The sequence below is a fragment of the Pseudophryne corroboree genome, chromosome 6 (assembly GCF_028390025.1).
Source record: "Pseudophryne corroboree isolate aPseCor3 chromosome 6, aPseCor3.hap2, whole genome shotgun sequence".
NCBI classification, from domain to species: domain Eukaryota; kingdom Metazoa; phylum Chordata; class Amphibia; order Anura; family Myobatrachidae; genus Pseudophryne; species Pseudophryne corroboree.
Window position 1 is genome coordinate 829,406,055 of NC_086449.1, and position 18,081 is coordinate 829,424,135.

The window sequence follows — 18,081 nt, forward strand, 5'->3', positions numbered from 1 at the left end:
TACACCATAGATGGCACAAGGAGCCTCAGGTCCCAGGAGTCTTGGCTACACCATAGATGGAACAAGGAGCCTCATGTCCCAGAAGTCTTGGCTACACCATAGATGGCACAAGGAGCCTCAGGTCCCAGGACACTTGGCTTCACCATAGATGGCACGAGGAGCCTCAGGTCCCAGGAGTCTTGGCTACACCATAGATGGAACAAGGAGCCTCAGGTCCCAGAAGTCTTGGCTACACCATAGATGGCACAAGGAGCCTCAGGTCCCAGAAGTCTTGGCTACACCATAGATGGTACAAGGAGCCTCAGGTCCCAGAAGTCTTGGCTACACCATAGATGGCACAAGGAGCCTCAGGTCCCAGGACACTTGGCTACACTATAGATGGCACAAGGAGCCTCAGGTGCCAGGAGTATTGGCTACACTGTAGATGGCACAAGGAGCCTCAGGTCCCAGGACACTTGACTACACTATAGATGGCACAAGGAGCCTTAGGTCCCAGGACACTAAGCTACACTATAGATGGCACAAGGAGCCTCAGGTCCACTTGGCTTCACCATAGATGGCACAAGGAGCCTCAGGTCCCAGGAGTCTTGGCTACACCATAGATGGCACAAGGATCCTCAGGTCCCAGTACACTTGGCTACACCATAGATGGCACAAGGAGCCTCAGGTCCCAGGACACTTGGCTACACCATGGATGGCACAAGGAGCCTCAGGTCCCAGGAGTATTGGCTACACTGTAGATGGCACAAGGGGCCTCAGGTCCCAGGACACTTAGCTATACCATAGATGGCACAAGGAGCCTCAGGTCCCAGGAGACTTGGCTACATTGTAGATGGCACAAGGAGCCTCAGGTCCCAGGACACTTGACTACACCGTAAATGGCACAAGGAGCCTCAGGTCCCAGGACACTTGGCTTCACCATAGATGGCACAAGGAGCCTCAGGTCCCAGGAGACTTGGCTACACCATAGATGGCACAAGGAGCCTCAGGTCCCAGGAGTCTTGGCTATACATAGATGGCACAAGGAGCCTCAGGTCCCAGGACACTTGGCTACACCGTAGATGGCACAAGGAGCCTCAGGTCCCAGGAGTCTTGGCTACACCATAGATGGCACAAGGAGCCTCAGGTCCCAGGAGTCTTGGCTACACCATAGATGGTACAAGGAGCCTCAGGTCCCAGAAGTCTTGGCTACACCATAGATGGCACAAGGAGCCTCAGGTCCCAGGACACTTGGCTACACTATAGATGCACAAGGAGCCTCAGGTGCCAGGAGTATTGGCTACACTATAGATGGCACAAGGAGCCTCAGGTCCCAGGACACTTGGCTACACTATAGATGCACAAGGAGCCTCAGGTGCCAGGTGTATTGGCTACACTGTAGATGGCACAAGGAGCCTCAGGTCCCAGGAGTCTTGGCTACACTATAGATGGCACAATGAGCCTCAGGTCCCTGGAGTCTTGGCTACACTATAGATGGCACAAGGAGCCTCAGGTCCCAGGACACTTGGCTACACCATAGATGGCACAAGGAGCCTCAGGTCCCAGGACACTTGGCTACACCATAGATGGAACAAGAAGCCCCAGGAGACTTGGCTACACCATAGATGGCACAAGGAGCCTCAGGTCCCAGGACACTTGGCTACACTGTAGATGGCACAAGGAGCCTCGGGTCTCAGGACACTTGGCTACACTGTAGATGGCACAAGGAGCCTCAGGTCCCAGGACACTTGACTACACTATAGATGGCACAAGGAGCCTCAGGTCTCAGGACACTTGGCTACACTGTAGATGGCACAAGGAGCCTCAGGTCCCAGGATGCTTGGCTACACCATAGATGGAACAAGGAGCCTCAGGTCCCAGGATGCTTGGCTACACCATAGATGGAACAAGGAGCCTCAGGTCCCAGGATACTTGGCTACACCATAGATGGAACAAGGAGCCTCAGGTCCCAGGAGTCTTGGCTACACCATAGATGGCACAAGGATCCTCAGGTCCCAGGACACTTCGCTACACTATAGATGGCACAAGGAGTCTCAGGTCCCAGGAGTCTTGGCTATACCATAGATGGCACAAGGAGCCTCAGGTCCCAGGAGTCTTGGCTATACCATAGATGGCACAAGGAGCCTCAGGTCCCAGGAGTCTTGGCTACACCATAGATGGCACAAGGAGCCTCAGGTCCCAGGACACTTGGCTACACTATAGATGGCACAAGGAGCCTCAGGTCCCAGGAGTCTTGGCTACACCATAGATGGCACAAGGAGCCTCAGGTCCCAGGAGTCTTGGCTACACCATAGATGGTACAAGGAGCCTCAGGTCCCAGGAGTCTTGGCTACACCATAGATGGCACAAGGAGCCTCAGGTCCCAGGAGTCTTGGCTACACCATAGATGGTACAAGGAGCCTCAGGTCCCAGGACACTTGGCTTCACCATAGATGACACAAGGAGCCTCAGGTCCCAGGAGACTTGGCTACACCATAGATGGCACAAGGAGCCTCAGGTCCCAGGAGTCTTGGCTATACCATAGATGGCACAAGGAGCCTCAGGTCCAGGAGACTTGGCTACACCATAGATGGCACAAGGAGCCTCAGGTCCCAGGAGTATTGGCTACACTATAGATGGCACAAGGAGCCTCAGGTCCCAGGAGTCTTGGCTACACCATAGATGGCACAAGGAGCCTCAGGTCCCAGGAGTCTTGGCTACACCATAGATGGTACAAGGAGCCTCAGGTCCCAGGAGTCTTGGCTACACCATAGATGGCACAAGGAGCCTCAGGTCCCAGGAGTCTTGGCTACACCATAGATGGTACAAGGAGCCTCAGGTCCCAGGACACTTGGCTTCACCATAGATGGCACAAGGAGCCTCAGGTCCCAGGAGACTTGGCTACACCATAGATGGCACATGGAGCCTCAGGTCCCAGGAGTCTTGGCTATACCATAGATGGCACAAGGAGCCTCAGGTCCCAGGAGTCTTGGCTACACCATAGATGGCACAAGGAGCCTCAGGTCCCAGGACACTTGGCTACACTATAGATGGCACAAGGAGCCTCAGGTCCCAGGAGTCTTGGCTACACCATAGATGGCACAAGGAGCCTCAGGTCCCAGGACACTTGGCTACACTGTAGATGGCACAAGGAGCCTCAGGTCCCAGGAGACTTGGCTACACCATAGATGGAACAAGGAGCCTCAGGTCCCAGGACACTTGGCTATACCATAGATGGCACAAGGAGCCTCAGGTCTCAGGACACTTGGCTACACTATAGATGGCACAAGGAGCCTCAGGTCCCAGGAGACTTGGCTACACCATAGATGGAACAAGGAGCCTCAGGTCCCAGGACACTTGGCTATACCATAGATGGCACAAGGAGCCTCAGGTCCCAGGAGACTTGGCTACATTGTAGATGGCACAAGGAGCCTCAGGTCCCAGGAGTCTTGGCTACACCATAGATGGTACAAGGAGCCTCAGGTCCCAGGACACTTGGCTTCACCATAGATGGCACAAGGAGCCTCAGGTCCCAGGAGACTTGGCTACACCATAGATGGCACAAGGAGCCTCAGGTCCCAGGAGTCTTGGCTATACCATAGATAGCACAAGGAGCCTCAGGTCCCAGGAGTCTTGGCTACACCATAGATGGCACAAGGAGCCTCAGGTCCCAGGACACTTGGCTACACTATAGATGGCACAAGGAGCCTCAGGTCCCAGGAGTCTTGGCTACACCATAGATGGCACAAGGAGCCTCAGGTCCCAGGACACTTGGCTACACTATAGATGGCACAAGGAGCCTCAGGTCCCAGGAGACTTGGCTACACCATAGATGGAACAAGGAGCCTCAGGTCCCAGGACACTTGGCTATACCATAGATGGCACAAGGAGCCTCAGGTCTCAGGACACTTGGCTACACTATAGATGGCACAAGGAGCCTCAGGTCCCAGGAGACTTGGCTACACCATAGATGGAACAAGGAGCCTCAGGTCCCAGGACACTTGGCTATACCATAGATGGCACAAGGAGCCTCAGGTCCCAGGAGACTTGGCTACATTGTAGATGGCACAAGGAGCCTCAGGTCCCAGGACACTTGACTACACCGTAAATGGCACAAGGAGCCTCAGGTCCCAGGACACTTGGCTTCACCATAGATGGCACAAGGAGCCTCAGGTCCCAGGAGACTTGGCTACACCATAGATGGCACAAGGAGCCTCAGGTCCCAGGAGTCTTGGCTATACCATAGATGGCACAAGGAGCCTCAGGTCCCAAGAGTCTTGGCTACACCATAGATGGCACAAGGAGCCTCAGGTCCCAGGACACTTGGCTACACTATAGATGGCACAAGGAGCCTCAGGTGCCAGGAGTCTTGGCTATACCATAGATGGCACAAGGAGCCTCAGGTGCCAGGAGTCTTGGCTATACCATAGATGGCACAAGGAGCCTCAGGTGCCAGGAGTATTGGCTACACTGTAGATGGCACAATTATCTGCAGATCACTTGGCGTCTGCACTAGACACACAAACTTCACACACGTACGAAGCAGAAATAACAAAATTTACGGTCAGAATATCTTTAAAACCAAAGAGGATAATGAGCATTGAGGGATAACTCCACTCAAAAAATATTTCCGCTTAATTAGACTCGTTATGCTAATTACTACAACACATAGAAATAACTGCTGTCTGAAATCGTCTGCTCAAAACACAAGGTTTCTTCCATGATGTATCAATCAGTGAGAGGTGCATTCTGGGGCTGATTCTGGGCGCACGCAGAAGCGTCTTATTGGCCTCCTATACTGTACCTGCAGCTGTGTGTCTGTATATACAGCCCTATGGCAGGTGCAGTGTCTCCGTCTGACCTCGGCCTCCTATGCCTGTGCGTCTGTATATGCAGCCCCCAGCCCTATGGCAGGTGCAGTGTCTCCGTCTGACCTCGGCCTCCTATGCCTGCGGCTGTGTGTCTGTATATGCAGCCCCCAGTCCTATGGCAGGTGCAGTGTCTCCATCTGACCTCGGCCTCCTATGCCTGCGGCTGTGTGTATATGCAACTCTCAGCCCTATGGCAGGTGCAGTGTCTCCGTCTGACCACGGCCTCCCATGCCTGTGGCTGTGTGTCTGTATATGCAGCTCCCAGCCCTATAGCAGGTGCAGTGTCTCCGTCTGACCATGGCCTTCTGTGTGTCTATGGGCCTAATTCAGACCTGATCGCTGTTGTGCGAATTCGCAATGCGCACGATTATTGATTGACTGCGCATGCGTACTGATTGTAGTGCGCAGGTGCGAAGCCTAGCTGCAAAAGAATCCATCATCTCTTTTGATCGCTAGGAGTACGCAGGCTGATTGGCAGGAAGAGGACATTTGTGGGTGGTAACTGGCCGTTTTCTGGGAGTGTCAGGGAAAACGCAGGCGTGGCCAAGCGTTTTCAGGGAGGTGCGTGACGTCAGCTCCGGCCCCGATCAGCCTGTTCTCATCGCACTGTAGGAGTAAGTCCTGGGCTGCACACACTGTACGCAGAGGGCGGTTATTCACTCTGTCTGGGCGGCGACTATCCGATCACAAACCTCTGCAAATTCACAGAGGAGCGGTCAGGTCTGAATCAGGCCCTATGCAGCTGCTTTCACTGACGGTCCTGCCACAATCCCATAACATGCGCACTGAGCAGACCATTGCTGCGTGCACTTTTAGTCACCTCCCACTCACCGCCCATATTTTTTCCGCAACATTTCCGATACCATCTGTCCTGCTCACAGCAGCGCCTACGTACATACACTCTGTGTAACGTATGCACTGTATGGGTGTGCAGAAATGTTCTCTCTACATGAACACTGCGTGCGGACTGCGGGTGACTGTCACTGCATGCGGACTGTGGGCGACTGTCACCTCATGCGGACTGTGGGCGACTGTCACCTCATGCGGACTGTGGGCGACTGTCACCTCATGCGGACTGTGGGCGACTGTCACCTCATGCGGACTGTGGGCGACTGTCACCTCATGCGGACTGTGGGCGACTGTCACCTCATGCGGACTGTGGGCGACTGTCACCTCATGCGGACTGTGGGCGACTGTCACCTCATGCGGACTGTGGGCGACTGTCACCTCATGCGTACTGTGGGCGACTGTCACCTCATGCGGACTGTGGGCGACTGTCACCTCATGCGGACTGTGGGCGACTGTCACCTCATGCGTACTGTGGGCGACTGTCACCTCATGCGGACTGTGGGCGACTGTCACCTCATGCGGACTGTGGGCGACTGTCACCTCATGCGGACTGCGGGCGACTGTCACCTCATGCGGACTGCGGGCGACTGTCACCTCATGCGGACTGTGGGCGACTGTCACCTCATGCGTACTGTGGGCGACTGTCACCTCATGCGGACTGTGGGCGACTGTCACCTCATGCGGACTGTGGGCGACTGTCACCTCATGCGGACTGTGGGCGACTGTCACCTCATGCGGACTGTGGGCGACTGTCACCTCATGCGGACTGTGGGCGACTGTCACCTCATGCGGACTGCGGGCGACTGTCATCTCATGCGGACAGTAACCTGGAAAGCGATATTGTGTTCTCTGACGCGATGACTGGAACTCTCGCACAAGATGCGCTAATCTATGTAATAGCCGCCCTACTATATCACAAATCCAGGGATTATCCTGTGGCGTATGTCAGCGGATTATACGGGTGTAACCCCGTCATTGCCAGTGAGCTGTGATGCACAGAATGCCCATGCAGGCGTGAGAAGGTAACGGTATTAATGCTGTAAGCTTTTTATAGAAGACTCACTCATGACTCTGAAGCTTTGTCATAAATCTCAGTATATGGGATCTAGCGTTGCAGTAGCCTTTGTGTCACCTGTAGCGTGGCACAATCAGCCGCGGCAGCAATACGCCCCTCGCCTGTGAAATACAGATACAGTATACTATAAAAAAAATAATAAATCAAAATATTTGAAAACCTTTAAAAAATAAATAAAAAAAGCCTTAGAATGCACCATTTTTCCCCAATGTTTTTTAATCTGTCCTCACCGTCTGCCGACGGCGATTACAGCACAAGTTTGCGGCGCTGCTTGTTAGATAGGCCTCCCCTATTACCGGCGTAACCCTTTCATTGCAGGATCAAACACCCGATAGGGGCTGCTGTCCTTGAATAACTTGTCCTCTATGCCTGGGGACTGTAACACCGAGGCCTCATACATAGATCATGGGCTGATAAGAAAGCAGAACTAGATGTTGTTTTAGTACATACATACCATGATACTGGCCCATAAGGGTGTGGTTACCGATCGGGCTTTACGTGCCCACGTGTGTTCCCCGACTCTCGCCTGCGCAGTGGAATAAATACGTTTGCAAACCCTTTCAATTATCTTTTAGAATGGAAACCATTCAGCGAGTAAAGCCTTGTACATCGATGCTGTTATTCTGTCATCGCTACCCTGCAGTGGCGATAACAGGAGCGTTATCGCGGCGGTAATAATACCGCCGTTACACAGGGTTCTCCAAAATGAAAACTCCCTATCCATAACAAAAACACCCGTCTCTGCCAGCCATAGGGATCTTCCCCCTTTGATAAATACGTACCTTCCTGCACCCACAGTGGGTCTCTCCCTCTGCTGCTCCTACGTCCTCTGGGATCCTTTCCTCCATTCTCATCCGCAGATCAGCATTCCGCACCCTCCCCTCCCCGCTCTCTGCCGATGGCTCCCTCACCCGTCTCATTGTGGCCTCTCACAGACAGAAAGCAGCTGATGGGAGGTCACGGAGGGACCCGTGTTGGTTTGGGGGCTTATGGTTACCAGGCTACCATTGCCACGGCTGTCCTGTGCTGCCCTCACCCCACAGCCTAGCACATCTCATGAGGGCAGAGGTGACCTACATTATGCAGCGACCTACAGGCATGAAACCAATTAGTAATGTGCACACAGCGGGCAACAGAAGCCACTGCACTGTCACATACACTTCCAGGCAGCCGCAGCCCCGGATCTGTGGGGCGTCAGTACTCGTATCTCTCCATATATGTGTGTGTGTGTATATAGCTATGCACCCCGAAGGGAGGAGAGGCGGCTGTGCCCTAGTGGCCCCAATGCCCGTGTTTGCCCAAATACATAATGACGTACCGCTCTGCGACTTACTCTCATTTAATTATGATTGAAATTCCTATATTTCCTATCTTTTTCTCGTCTCTCCCGCTGCCCCTGACCCCCAGACCCGAGCCTCAAGCATCTTTCTTTGCAAACTTTAACGATACAGATCCTCAGCCGCTTCCAGAACTGCCCCCTTGCTACATGCTGCCCCCTTTCATTTCCGTCGTGTTATTTTTTTCTATGCGTTGTCTCGCTTTGTAAAGTAGCACGGCCATAGGTGACCGCAGTATTGTCACCTGATCGCTGAACGACCACATTTATTAAAGGTTCAACCTGATGACATGGCAATGTATGCCGACGCTGCCTCAGTGCCAACCGCGCCACTGCCAACTGGACCTGAAACAGGACCAAGTTTTGCAGTTTGTCTCTGGAAATCCCACTGTCCTTATTCCTTCCTACTGACGCTTAGTGGTATATTGACTAAGGTGCGGGTTTTATAGAAGTGGAGATGTTGCCCATAGCAACCAATCAGATACTAGCTATTATATTCTAAAAGGTGCTAGATAAATGCTAAGTAAAGTCTGATTGGTTGCTACAGGCAACACCTCCACTTCTGTAAACCCGCACTTTAGTTAATACCTGCACTTATTCTGCATGATGCGACTCATATTTGATGCATGTCTCTTGTTGTCCGGACTTTATAACGTAATTGTTATAAAAGAGGGGTCTCTAGAGTAAAACTGCGTTATGCTCAAAGCGCGCTTGAGGATGGGAGTTGTAGTACTACCACTTGGCAAATGCTCAGAGCGGTCATTGGTGAGGTTGAGATTTATGAACTTGTTGCAACAAATCCAGCACTGTATAATGGAAGGGATGAGATTCTGGATGTTCCAGGTCTATAAAGGTACTAACTTTGGGGGTCATTCCGACCTGATCGCACGCTGCCGTTTTTCGCAGCGCAGCAATTAGGTCACTACTGCGCATGCGTATGCACCGCAATGCGCAGGCGTGTCGTATGGGTACAAAGCGGATCGTTGCTGGGCGATGCATTTAACGGAGAATCCATTCGCACAGCTGATCGCAAGGAGATTGACAGGAAGAGGGCGTTTGTGGGCGGCAACTGACTGTTTTCTGGGAGTGATTGAAAAAATGCAGGAGTGTCCAGGCGTTTGCAGGACGGGTGTCTGACGTCAATTCCGGGACCAAAAGACTGAAGTGATCGCAAAGGGCTGAGTAAGTCCAGACCTACTCAGAAACTGCACAAAATGTTTTTGCAGAGCTCGACTGCACATGCGATCGCACACTTGCAAAGCAAAAATACACTCCCCTGTAGGCGGCGACTATCTGATCGCAGCGCTGCAAAAAGTAGCTACCCAGCGATTAACTCGGAATGACCCCCTATGAGTATTAATTAGCGCCACCCTATTACTCGGTGCTGTACACATCAGTAATTGCTCCAGTGCAGATTACAACCTACGCTCCCCGTCGCGCTGACCTGGGCACCGCAGAGGTCACGTATCTAGGTGTAGCCCTGCAGATCGCATAACACGATGAATGGTTTATTGTCTCCCTGTCTGTATTACGTTTCACAACTAATCCGGTTACAGAGGTAATACAGCAACACGAGGAGGCGAGCACGCGCCCTACACTCCACACACACCCGTTTCTCTGATTTCAGGGTAACATTGCTGTATTAGAGCAACAAGTGAGGACACGCAATATGGCGATCGCTGTATGACACATGGCAGGGAGCTGCTGATCACACAAACGTTACACATGCGGAATATTATCAGCGTAAAGTGTTGTGTTACTTTCCTGGGCGGCCGGAGTCACTAATCTTCTTAGGTTACCCTAATAAAACACCCCAAAGTAACCTAGTAAGGTGGGACAGAAGATGGCAGTCGTCGCTGTGAATAATAGAAGCAAACACGTACAGTAAAGGGGCCCAGACATCTGCCATTAATACCGGTCAGTGACAGTGATTCGCAGTTTGCGAGTCCGGCATTTTTAACATGTAAGATTTTGCCAAACCGCTTTTAAATCGCCGAACGTCAGAGTTCGCCAATCAGATCAGCACTGGCAGAACGGCTACGCGCCATTTAGGTGCCAGGGCCGCATTAGGCTGTGACTATAATGCAGCATCGCAGAATCATCGATGGACACAAATAAACGTTCTGTTCTAAAGCAAGAGGCAGCGTTGGTTTGGTTGAGGCTCAGGAATAATGGGGGTAATTCTGAGTTGATCGCAGCAGCAAATTTGTTAGCAGTTGGGCAAAACCATGGGGGTCATTCCGAGTTGTTTGCTCGTTATATTTTTCTCGCAACGGAGCGATTAGTCTCTAATGCGCAATGTCTGCAGTGCGACTGCGCCAAGTAAATTTGCTATGCAGTTCGGTATTTTACTCACGGCATTACGAGGTTTTTTCTTCGTTCTGGTGATCATAATGTGATTGACAGGAAGTGGGTGTTTCTGGGCGGAAACTGGCCGTTTTATGGGTGTGTGCGAAAAAACGCTACCATTTCTGGGAAAAACGCGGGAGTGGCTGGAGAAACGGAGGAGTGTCTGGCCGAACGCTGGGAGTGTTTGTGACGTCAAACCAGGAACGACAAGCACTGAACTGATCGCAGATGCCGAGTAAGTCTGGAGCTACTCAGAAACTGCTAAGAAGTGTCTATTCGCAATTCTGCTAATCTTTCGTTCGCAATTTTGATAAGCTAAGATTCACTCCCAGTAGGCGGCGGCTTAGCGTGTGCAAAGCTGCTAAAAGCAGCTTGCGAGCGAACAACTCGGAATGAGGGCCCATGTGCAGTGCAGGTGGGGCAGATGTAACGTGCAGAGAGAGTTAGATGTGGGTGGGTTATATTGTTTCTGTGCAGGGTAAATACTGGCTGCTTTAATTTTACGCTGCAATTTAGATTTCAGTTTGAACACACCCCACCCAAATCTAACTCTCTCTGCACATGTTACATCTGCCCCACCTGCACTGCACATGGTTTTGCCCACCGCATCACACACTTATTTGCTATTGCGCACACATTCGCAGCCTATACGCAAAAACAGGGAACATCGGGGCTAAGGGTTGGTCGATGGCTACACAGACTGGGACACACCAGTAGCAACACATGCGCCATGTATTTGTATGAGTTCACAGCCTGCGTAATACCAACCGCTCCCCCTACACTCCCCGCTAGCACCCCCAAACGGTCACATCCTGTCACTCCCTTTCCATGACATCCTCATTGCGAACGGCATCACAGCAGCGCTTTCGCGCATGCGCATCGTGATGGCAGCACATGCGCAGTCTGTAGATAATCGCTCCGTTGCGTGATAATCAGCCATTGCGTACATACAGGAATTAGTCCCTATGTTTATAACTGCTTACTTAGAGTAGTAGAGTCTTGTAAGCGACTCCCGGCAGGTGTGGTAGAGAATAAGACCCCTGGAATACAGAGTTATGGCTGGGATTATCCGTATAACATATGGTTCCGCGTTCTTACATCACAGACCTATCTGTACTGCTCTGCTGTAAAGAAATACCTGCGTGGAGGCAAAGGGCGTTTGTAGGGCAACGCCATCCAGAGTCCCATGAACTGAGAACTGAAATTAGAGTGCTAGCTTTGCAGGGCAGCAGATGACACAGCATGTGTAGTAGAGGATGAATGTAATGAAAGCCCCATAGATCACACCCATTGCACACTCACACCCTGTAATGAGCGCAGGCCTGTGGGCAGTGTCGGACTGGGACATGAAGGGCCCACCGGGGGAATGCAGTTATAGGGGCCCATACTTAAGGGTGTGGCCAGCCTACAAAGGGGGTGTGGCCAGCCTCCACAGAGGCTTGAAGTACAAAATAGTTTAGTGCAGTGTAATGCAACATATCTACCATGTATAATACAAGTGCACAGTCTGGAACCTGATCCCTAGAGGAAGGAGTGGGCCCTCAGGCAGTGGGGCCTACCGGTGGTTTCCCTGGTACCCCTGTGGGCCAGTCCGACCCTGCCTGTGGGTGACATATGTGTGGCACAGACAGAAAGCCCTGATTTACCTGCGCCGACGTCTCCGCAGTCAGGCTGGCACGGCTGTGCCCTTGGTGATGCCAGTTTCTGAATGCGAGAATCTTGGGAGTGTGTGAAGGAATGGGACTGGGCGTGTAGACTACCCTCTGCCAACGCAAGTTTAATTTCCTGCCGGGGGCATAATCTCCTGGCAAAATACGGCTCAAGTCTTAATCTGTGCTTCTCATTTTACATGGAGGAGGTGGGGGGGGATTTAGCACATTGAACCCCTAATCTGTGGGAAGAAAGGTGCGGGAGGCACTGTGTAACCCATCCACTGCCAAACTACATGTCATACAGTCATAGTGCCCCAATGCCTGTCTATTAGGAGGAAGGGAGAGGTCAGTGCCCCCTGATGTCTGTGTATTAGGAGGAGGGGAGAGGTCAGTGCCCCCTGATGTCTGTGTATTAGGAGGAAGGGATAGGTCAGTGTCCCCTGATGTCTGTGTATTAGGAGGAGGGGAGAGGTCAGTGCCCCCTGATGTCTGTGTATTAGGAGAAGGGGAGAGGTCAGTGTCCCCTGATGTCTGTGTATTAGGAGGAGGGGAGAGGTCAGTGTTCCCCTGATGTCTGTGTATTAGGAGAAGGGGAGAGGTCAGTGTCCCCTGATGTCTGTGTATTAGGAGGAGGGGAGAGGTCAGTGTTCCCCTGATGTCTGTGTATTAGGAGGAGAGGAGAGGTCAGTGTTCCCCTGATGTCTGTGTATTAGGAGGAGGGGAGAGGTCAGTGTCCCCTGATGGCTGTGTATTAGGAGGAGGGGAGAGGTCAGTTTTCCCCTGATGTCTGTGTATTAGGAGGAGGGGAGAGGTCAGTTTTCCCCTGATGTCTGTGTATTAGGAGGAGGGGAGAGGTCAGTTTTCCCCTGATGTCTGTGTATTAGGAGGAGGGGAGAGGTCAGTGCCCCCTGATGTCTGTGTATTAGGAGGAGGGGAGAGGTCAGTGTCCCCTGATGTCTGTGTATTAGGAGGAGGGGAGAGGTCAGTGCCCCCTGATGTCTGTGTATTAGGAGGAGGGGAGAGGTCAGTGTCCCCTGATGTCTGTGTATTAGGAGGAGGGGAGAGGTCAGTGTCCCCTGATGTCTGTGTATTAGGAGGAGTGGAGAGGTCAGTGCCCCCTGATGGCTGTGTATTAGGAGGAGGGGAGAGGTCAGTGCCCCCTGATGTCTGTGTATTAGGAGGATTGGAGAGGTCAGTGTCCCCTGATGTCTGTGTATTAGGAGGAGGGGAGAGGTCAGTGCCCCCTGATGTCTGTGTATTAGTAGGAGGGGAGAGGTCAGTGCCCCCTGATGTCTGTGTATTAGTAGGAGGGGAAAGGTCAGTGTCCCCTGATGTCTGTGTATTAGGAGGAGGGGAGAGGTCAGTGCCCCCTGATGTCTGTGTATTAGGAGGAGGGGAGAGGTCAGTGTGTCCTGATGTCTGTGTATTAGGAGGAGGGGAGAGGTCAGTGCCCCCTGATGTCTGTGTATTAGGAGGAGGGGAGAGGTCAGTGTCCCCTGATGACTGTGTATTAGTAGGAGGGGAAAGGTCAGTGCCCCCTGATGTCTGTGTATTAGTAGGAGGGGAAAGGTCAGTGTCCCCTGATGTCTGTGTATTAGGAGGAGGGGAGAGGTCAGTGCCCCCTGATGTCTGTGTATTAGGAGGAGGGGAGAGGTCAGTGCCCCCTGATGTCTGTGTATTAGTAGGAGGGGAAAGGTCAGTGCCCCCTGATGTCTGTGTATTAGGAGGAGGGGAGAGGTCAGTGTGTCCTGATGTCTGTGTATGAGGAGGGGAGAGGTCTGTGCCCCCTTGTGTCTGTGTATTGGGAGGAGGGGAGAGGTCAGTGCCCCCTGATGTCTGTGTATTAGGAGGAGGGGAGAGGTCAGTGTCCCCTGATGACTGTGTATTAGGAGGAGGGGAGAGGTCAGTGTCCCCTGATGTCTGTGTATTAGGAGGAGGGGAGAGGTCAGTGTGTCCTGATGTCTGTGTATTAGGAGGAGGGGAGAGGTCAGTGCCCCCTGATGTCTGTGTATTAGGAGGAGGGGAGAGGTCAGTGTCCCCTGATGACTGTGTATTAGGAGGAGGGGAGAGGTCAGTGTCCCCTGATGTCTGTGTATTAGGAGGAGGGGAGAGGTCAGTGCCCCCTTGTGTCTGTGTATTAGGAGGGGAGAGGTCTGTGCCCCCTTGTGTCTGTGTATTGGGAGGAGGGGAGAGGTCAGTGTCCCCTGATGACTGTGTATTATGAGAAGGGGAGAGGTCACTGTCCCCTGATGACTGTGTATTATGAGAAGGGGAGAGGTCAGTGTCCCCTGATGTCTGTGTATTAGGAGGAGGGGAGAGGTCAGTGTCCCCTGATGACTGTGTATTAGGAGGAGGGGAGAGGTCAGTGCCCCCTGATGTCTGTGTATTAGGAGGAGGGGAGAGGTCAGTGTCCCCTGATGACTGTGTATTAGGAGGAGGGGAGAGGTCAGTGTCCCCTGATGTCTGTGTATTAGGAGGAGGGGAGAGGTCAGTGTGTCCTGATGTCTGTGTATTAGGAGGAGGGGAGAGGTCAGTGCCCCCTGATGACTGTGTATTAGGAGGAGGGGAGAGGTCAGTGTCCCCTGATGTCTGTGTATTAGGAGGAGGGGAGAGGTCAGTGCCCCTGATGACTGTGTATTAGGAGGAGGGGAGAGGTCAGTGCTCCCTGATGACTGTGTATTAGGAGGAGGGGAGAGGTCTGTGCCCCCTTGTGTCTGTGTATTAGGAGGGGAGAGGTCTGTGCCCCCTTGCGTCTGTGTATTAGGAGGATGGGAGAGGTCAGTGTCCCCTGATGTCTGTGTATTAGGAGGGGGGGAGAGGTCAGTGTCCCCTGATGTCTGTGTATTAGGAGGGGGGGATAGGTCAGTGTCTATGCTGCCATCACATACCTAAGATATAAACAGGGGCCACAGAAGCAGGGCGTTAGGAGAAACACTACATGAATGATGATAGTAGGTGGCACTTTCTGCAGTCACATTGCTAAAATGTCGTACGTGGTGGCAGCAGACGTGGACCCCTGGTAGCATAGACACAATCATTGTTTTACTAAGTAGAATACGCTGCACCCTGACGTCTCACCAGTAACCCCATATTCTTATTGTCTCTGCGGAGCAATCACTCAGGGGCACGTTTATCATTGCATATTTACGGCTATTTCACCAAAACACCCGTTTTCAGGGGTTATCCGCAAATCATAGGTATCACCTGAATATATGAATATATCTCTGATACCTGCTGTGATCCCGGCACTCCCGCCCACAGACGCACCCCCCATCAGGAATGCAAAACATTGCCGATATTGAGCCCCACAGCTACCGCCATCCGAACATGGCGGTATCCCATTGTAGCCTATCTGCGGACTGGCTGACTATATATATATATATATATATATATATATATATATATACACACACACACACACACACACACACACACACACACCATACAGCTCTCACTTCTGGCTTCTGGTCTCGGCCTAAGCCTGGGGCTTATTCTCTAAGGTCTGATCTCACAGTACAGTTTCAGGCACTAATTACTCAGCGTTGCTTTATTACAAAGGGCCCGTGGTGATATTTGGCTGGAATACTTATTGATTTTTAATGAATATATTTCACCTGAGTCTGTGTGATTAATTTAATTTGGGAATTACACAGGCAGTGCGTCTGTGCCCTGCGGAGTGTGACATCTTACTCAGGTACATAGTGTGATGTGGCGGTAACTGCCGGAGCTCTTAGACGTGATACAATGTGACGTTACTGCAATCGCTGGTTATATAGTCACAGCTCAGTGCCGCAGAAACCTCACAGGGGGCGCTATAACGCCAAATAACCAGTTACCTGCTGGGCTGCGACCTGTTATTAGGATATTGGGCCCTATAGACTTTGCTTTCAGGACAAGTCTGTGGATCTAATTTAACCTGCGCCCTCAGTGGCTGCTGCAGAGTGAGCACTGCGCCAACTTGTGTAGCGTAACCTGCGTGAGATTGCACTGTACAAAATACAACTTGTGTAGCGTAACCTGCGTGAGATTGCACTGTACAAAATACAACTTGTGTAGCGTAACCTGCGTGAGATTGCACTGTACAAAATACAACTTGTGTAGTGTAACCTGCGTGAGATTGCACTGTACAAAATACAACTTGTATTGGAAAAAAGCTGCGGCTGCTACATTGTACAGATTAGGAGACTCAGACACACACAGATATATAGATATATATATATATATATATAAATATATATAAATCTATATAAATATAATATACAGGTTTTTTTCACACTAGTGAAAAAACGATAGCACTCTCCAGACTTCAAAGTCAATTAATCAAAATAGAAATTTTTAATGTAAAGGTAATCTCACAGTTCCAAAGTGGTTTCAAAAAGCGATTTCCAACGTTTCGGTCCTCAGCGGGACCTTTGTCAAGGAATGTACAGTCTAGTCAGCAGTGTCAGCATCACAGCAATCGTCAACATGCAGTCTCCTGCCATGTTGACGATTGCTGTGATGCTGACACTGCTGACTAGACTGTACATTCCTTGACAAAGGTCCCGCTGAGGACCGAAACGTTGGGAATCGCTTTTTGAAACCACTTTGGAACTGTGAGATTACCTTTACATTAAAAATTTCTATTTTGATTAATTGACTTTGAAGTCTGGAGAGTGCTATCGTTTTTTCACTAGTGTGAAAAAAACCTGTATTGTACTATAGGCCCCACCACCTGGTGGGTGGGACTCTGATTGGCACCCTAGCTGTTGGCTTTAGTTTCTGAGAGAGTGCAGGAATCATTTATGTATGTATATATATATATATATATATATATATATATCGCATTACCCAGCACAGGGGGTCATTCCGAGTTGATCGCTCGCTAGCTACTTTTTGCAGCGCTGCGATCGGATAGTCGCCACCTATAGGGGAGTGTATTTTCACTTTGCAAGTGTGCGATCACTTGTGCAGCCGAGCGGTACAAAAAAGTTTTGTGCAGTTTCTGAGTAGCCCAGGACTTACTCAGCCGCTGCGATCACTTCAGCCTGTCCGGGACCGGAATTGACGTCAGACACCCGCCCTGCAAACGCTTGGACACGCCTGCGTTTTTCCAAACACTCCCAGAAAACGGTCAGTTGATACCCACAAACGCCTTCTTCCTGTCAATCTCCTTGCGATCGGCTGTGCGAATGGATTCTTTGTTAAATCCATCGCTCAGCAACGATCCGCTTTGTACCCGTACGACGCGCCTGCACATTGCGGTGCATACGCATGCGCAGTAGTGACCTGATCGCACCGCAGCGAAAAAACCTAGCGTACGATCAGGTTGGAATGACCCCCACGGTCTGCTTGTGCGACCTAGCCCCATCGCGCTGCAACTAAGACGCATTTTCTGCAAAATAAGACGCCCGACACTAGAAGATTCTCACGCGACCTGGTGTCCCAAGATGGGCTGTTTGGAGCCAATGCAGTAAAGCTGTATGAGGACACATCTGTATAGAGAAACCGCTCCTATCTTCCTATCACCACCATGTTCTCTCCTGGCGGTCTCATTCATGGCTCAGATTTTATGCCAGAGTGAGGGGACATTAGGGCATTTGTGTTTCTAAAGCTTTCTCATTGGGCAGAGTGCGTCTAAGCCGCAGCACCGCAGGAAGGCGCAAGATGCGATTACAAGAATAGAGCAGAAGCAAGAATCAGGCCTTATTGCGGAAATATCTGCGAGCCCTCCTCCTGCGCTCAGTGGGAACCCATTCAGCCTAATCCACGCCTGTTAAGATCGCCAAACGTCTGACTTCCGATACAGAGGACATCTTTCTATCGCAACAGGTTGAGCACACCGTCACTTTCTCCCTTAATCATTCATAGAACTCCACTGAAATAATTTATTCATTTCGCACCAATCATATTACACAGCGCTGTACGTATAATATGGCATCAGTCACAGCGGTCCTAAGTTTTTGAATAACTGGGGCACCAGACGACAAT

The 18,081-nt window shown here is 51.3% G+C and overlaps 2 protein-coding genes across 9 annotated transcripts in view; one reads left to right on the forward strand and one right to left on the reverse strand.

Annotated features, from left to right (window-relative positions):
- Positions 1–18,081, forward strand: part of CACNA2D4 (calcium voltage-gated channel auxiliary subunit alpha2delta 4) — a 367,390-nt gene that overhangs the window by 250,800 nt on the left and 98,509 nt on the right. The gene's annotated exons all lie outside the window — the stretch shown is intronic.
- The window catches only part of LRTM2 (leucine rich repeats and transmembrane domains 2), a 58,142-nt gene that overhangs the window by 36,041 nt on the left and 4,020 nt on the right, over positions 1–18,081 (reverse strand). The window lies entirely within an intron of this gene.